General features: G+C 42.6%; 1 pseudogene; it reads right to left on the bottom strand.

Annotated features, from left to right (window-relative positions):
• Positions 1-1,924: 1,924 nt before the first annotated feature.
• On the bottom strand, positions 1,925-2,035 carry LOC129681145 (small nucleolar RNA SNORA17; annotated as a pseudogene).
• Positions 2,036-5,555: the final 3,520 nt, after the last annotated feature.

The following is a 5,555-nucleotide window of genomic DNA, read 5'->3' as shown; positions in this document are numbered from 1 at the left end:
AACAGGCAGAACTACCTCTCCCACACTTATGACTTCAGGGATGACTCACCCCCAACCCTCACAGGTTGGGCCAGCTTTACTGTGCTTCCCAGGCAATGTACATCTGACTCTTTCAATTGCTGCAGCAGGAGATCAGGCAAGGACAGCTCTCTTGCCTGACAGGTGGCACAAGGCCAAAAGGGGGTGCATTTCTCCCTCAACTGTTGTTTTTAACAAACTCTCAAATGTTCAATTTACCAATAAAGAGTTGGTTGCTAGATGCTGGGGTGAAAGCCAGTTACCTCAAAGAGGCGAAGAAAGCACTGAGCTGACCTTACTCCTCAGTTGACATCTCAAAATGTAATGAGCAACTCTCTCTGTACATAGTCTCTCAAAAAATCCTCAGACTGGAGGGGACAGGAGCTCTACAAGGAGAGCAACAGAACCAAAAAATCTGGGCCCAGGGATCTTTTCTGAGACTGATCAACCAAGGACCATGTGTGGAGATAACCTAGAAACCCTGCACAGATGTAGCTCATGGCAGCTCAGTGCCCTAGTAAAGGGAACAGGAGCTGTCTCTGACATGAACTCAGTGGCTGGCTCTTTGATCACCTCCCCCTGAGGGGGGAGCAGGTCATAGAGGAAGACATTGCAGCCAGTCCTGATGAGACCTGATAGACTAGGGTCAGATGGAAGGGGAGGAGGACCTCCCCTATCAGTGGACTGGGGAAGAGGAAGGGGATAAGGAGGGAGGGTGGGATTGAGAAGGGATGAGGGAGGGAGCTATAGCTGGGATACAAAGTGAATAAATTGTAATTAATAAAAATAAATTAATATTAAAAGAAAAACCCTCAGAGTGAATTCATGTTCCTCCTTTCTGCTTCCTGTGTGTCTCTCTATTTTCTTGACTTCCGCTTACTCTGCATGTTTTTTTCCTATGTGCACCCTCTGTCAATTGGTTAGTTGCTCTGCCTCTTGACGTATGGTTGACTTTATTTAATCCTGTTTTGGATGAAAGGTCTGTGTTATGGCTGAGCCACACCACAACTAGAAACAGGTTTTTTCAGTAAACACAATCTCAGGGGTCAGAGTGGGATCAACTATCCTCCAACACTTGCCCATGCTCAAAACCTCAGGGCCGCCTTGCCCAAACCACTGACAGCGGGGTGAGTTCTACTGTATTTCCCAGGTGAGGCTCAGGGCCCACTCTCCCAAGTGCTGTAGCTAGTGAGTAGCAGGGCCATTTTTCCTGAACTCATGACCCCAGGACCAGGTCTCCCATCTCTTGGGAGTGTTGAGAGGGGGAAGTGGAAGGAGAGTATCTCTCCCTCATTCAGACGACTGCACAGGAGATTAGACAAACCAGAAAGTCAACTCACCAAAAACTGCTTTGGTGTTTAGGGCCCACTGTCTGGAGTACTGCAGCCTACTAGGGGCAAGGTCAGCTTTCCTACTCTCAGGCACCCAGAGTGAGGGGCGGGGCCAATTCTACACAGCCCTCACACATCTACAGGTTCCTAGGCGACAGCCAAGACCAGGAACTTCTACCTGGCCTTCAGTGGTAACAGACCCCTGCTGCTGTAGGACTGAGGACCCAGCTGTGGTCCCTGGTGGCAGCACAGGCCAGGACTACACCATGGTCCCAGGTGGCATCACTGACTCCTCACTTCAGGCTGTTCCCCACTACCCTGGCATTTCCAGTTCTACCCCTCTTCATTGTGTCCACATTCTTCTGTTTCTTTTTCTCTTCCATTTTTTTTTTTTCACTACTTACTTGCTCCTCTTGTGGCAGCCAGTGCCTCTGGGTGTCTGGGATCATCTCAGGAGTAGTCTCAGGAGTGCTATCCCCTGCTTGTGCATTATGACACTGGGCATCTCCTCCCCCTCCAGCTCAGGCCTGTGTGGGACTGCACTGGTGGTGGTCTCATGCTCACTTTCTTCAGGGAGTATTAGGCTACTGATCATTCCGATGTTCACGGGTCTAGCCTCTTTCCTCTTTGCCACCCACGGACACGTTCATCACAGTAGCCACCCCTGCAAGGCCTCTAGGGGAAGCCATGTGTATTTTATGGAAACACACAGTCTGGAATTCTGCTCTTAAATGCTTTGTGGAACGGTCGTATTTTGAGATATTCTTCCACTCCTGAATTCATCTTGGACGAAGGGGGGGGGTCGTCTTTGCTTGAGAACTTTGGGTACACCATTTGTGGTGGCACACACTGGCAGGGTCGGCTGAAGGAGGCAGAGGCAGGAGGGTCATAGGATAATGAGTTCAAGGCCAGCCTGGGGCAATGGGGTAGGAAACTTCAGAGATGGCTTAGAGAGTAAGAGAACTGTCGTCTCTTCCAGAGGACCAGGGTTCAATGTTCAATTCCCAGCATCCACAGGACAAATCATAACTGTCTGTAACTCCAAGATTTGACACCCTCATACTACAGATATACATATAGGAAAAACAATAATGCACATGAAATTAAATTTTAAAATTTAAAAACAGGTCTTTGGGTGCATATGTGAATTCTCAGGGTGATTTTATTTTTAAGCTCCCATTGCAGAAGCCACACACCAGATCATCTGCATCAGAGGCTATGGTTGTGAACAGGTATGAGTGTTTAGAGTTTATTAGCTTTATCCAGGGCATGTACAGTTTAAAGGAATGACCTGAGGATTGAGTTTATGCACAAACTGTGCTAACTTAATTCATCATTGTAAGTAGTATGGCTAACCCAACTTTCCCAGGCTTTTTTTTTTCTTTCTCATAGTAATAATTACAAATTTTAAAAATTATTCAAGTCGGTGCCTTAGTAAGGGGAACAGGGGCTGTCTCTGACATGAACTCAGTGGCTGGTCTTTGATCACCTCCCCCTGAAGGGGAAGCAGCCTTACCAGGACACAGAGGAGAGGACAATGCAGCCAGTCCTGATGAGACCTGATAAGCTAGGGTCAGATGGAAGGGGAGGAGGACCTCCCCTATCAGTAGACTTGGAGAGGGGAATGGAAGGAGATGAGGGAGAGTGGGATTGGGAGGTAATGAGGAAGGGGGCTACAGCTGAGATACAAAGTAAATAAAATGTAATTAATATAAAAATATAAAAATTTAATTAAAAATTTACTCAAGCACATATAAGTACAAGTGTTTGCTGTTTGGAAAAGTTACTCTAATGTTTTATGTAATGTAATATTTTTTAAATTTTATTTTATTTTTATTAATTACAGTTTATTAACTTTGGTAATGTAATATTTTTTTAATCTTCAAGCGTTTGCAAATGTATGGACTTTTGAGGCCACACTTGAGGTTGATTGATATGTTCATCATATGTGGTTATTTTTTAAGCACTCTTCACTGCACATAATCCTGATGCTTCCATTAGATCAAAGCAACTTAAGAAAATAAAGTGTTCTCATCATATTGCACATGGTAGACAATATTGGAGAATTAATAATTCGGTTTGGGGTCATTATTTTTATTTATAAAATTGGTATCTTCTTATCATGTCTATTAGAAAAATAATGCTGAATTTCTTTATCTCCTTGCCTTTTTGTTTCCTGTGGTTACTTTCTTACCCTGGGTTTTTTGGTAGACTTTGTAGAAAAAGCAGTTATAACTGCTGACTGAAGTGGCCAGTTCTCTGAATCCATATATGTATGTATATCAAGTTTATATGTACTTGATACAACAAAAGTATGGTCAAGGAATATTAAATTTTGTTTTCCTTCTTCTAAGCACATCCATGGAGAGATTTAAGAGGCATGTATTTTTACAAAGGTTCTTGCTGTAAGGCAAGCTCTTCCTGCCCAGCACTGTTTTATCTTCCCACTGGCAGCCACTTGTAATTCCTCACTGCACATGTTCATCTTTTTATTCTTACTCAACTAGACACAAAGATTTTTTTCCTCTTTTAACATCAAGTATCATATTCTGAGTTTCTATACTGAAGGGCAAAAGTTAGGTAATTTTTCTAACTTCTGCTATATCATCTCCACCCTTGTACTCAATATATATACAAACAACACTCAATATATATATATATATATATATATATATACCCATCATAAAAATACACACACATTAGCGTACAATCCCCTAATACTTTTAGCATATGTAGCTTAGATTAATGGTTAGGTTTTATATTGTTATTAAAATGTTTCTTCTTTGTAATAATTGTTATTTTTCAAATTGTTTCTACCTTGTGATTTGAACTCATATTTTTAATTAATCCATGTTTATTAATTATAGTTTATTCACTTTGCATCCCAGCCATAGCCCCCTCCCAATTCCATCATACCTCCCTTCTCCTCCCATGCCCCATCCCAAGCCCACTAATAGGGGAGGTCCTCCTCCCCTTCCCTCTATCAGGTTTCATAAGGACTGGCTCCATTGTCTTCCTCTGTGGCCTGACAAGGCTGTTCCACCCTCAGAGGCAGTTGATCAAAGAGCCAGCCACTGAGTTCATGTCAGAGACAGTCCCTATTCCCATTACTAGGGAACCCACTTCGTTCCCTAGCCCATGACACTGGGCTACATCTGTGCAGGGGTTCTAGGTTATACTACAATGTTTGGAGTATTAGTCTCAGAAAAGACCCCTGTGCCCATATTTTTTGGTTTTGTTGCTCTCTTTGTGGAGCATCTATCCCCTCCAGGTCTTTCTATCTCCTTCTTTCTTAAGATTCCCTGCACTCTGCCCAAAGTTTGACTATGAGACTCAGCATCTGCTTTGATACCCTGTAGGGTAGAGTCTTTCAGAGGCCATCTGTGGTAGGCTCATATCCTGTCCCCTGTTTTCTCCCTCTTCAGATGTCCATCCTGTTTGTTTTTCTGAGTGAGGATTGATCATCTTACCCAGGGTCCTCCTTCTTGCTTAGCTTCTTTAGGTGTACAGATTTTAGTATATTTATCCTATATTATATGTCTAATATCCAATTATAAGTGAGTATATGCCATGTGTGTCTTTCTGCTTCTGGGATACCTCACTCAGGATGATCTTTTCTAGATCGCACCATTTGTCTGCAAATTTCATGATTTCCTTGTTTTTAATTGCTGAGTAGTATTGCATTGTGTAAATGTACCACAATTTCTGGTATCTATTCTTCAGCAGAGGGACATCTGGGTTGTTTCCAGATTCTGACTATTATGAATAAAGCTGCTACGAACATGGTTGAGCAAATGTCCTTATTGCATACTTGAGCATATTTTGGATATATACCTAAAAGTGGTATCACTGGATCTTGAGAAAGCACTATTCTTAATTGTCTGAGAAAGCGCCAGATTGATTTCAAAAGTGAGTGTACAAGTTTACATTCCCACCAGCAATGGAGTTGAGTTTTTTATCTTAGCCATTCTGGTCCATGTAAGGTGAAATCTTAGGGTCCTTTTGATTTGCTAGAAACCAGGATAGTCACTCTTAAGAGCAGATAAGACAAAAATCAATTTTGACTCAGACAGATTATGTTTCCTATTTCTCTGATGATAAGAAGCCACCACAACAAGTTTTTAAGCTTGTTCAACTGATGAAAACTCCTATCTTTGAATGTGCACTGAAACACTGATAGCTCTCCAACCCCCTCCTGACAGTAAG

The sequence above is a fragment of the Psammomys obesus genome, unplaced genomic scaffold, assembly GCF_907164565.1.
Source record: "Psammomys obesus unplaced genomic scaffold, mPsaObe1.curated_primary_1811, whole genome shotgun sequence".
NCBI lineage: Eukaryota > Metazoa > Chordata > Mammalia > Rodentia > Muridae > Psammomys > Psammomys obesus.
The sequence above is the reverse complement of the archived record's forward strand: the minus strand, read 5'-3'. Positions and strand labels throughout refer to the sequence as shown.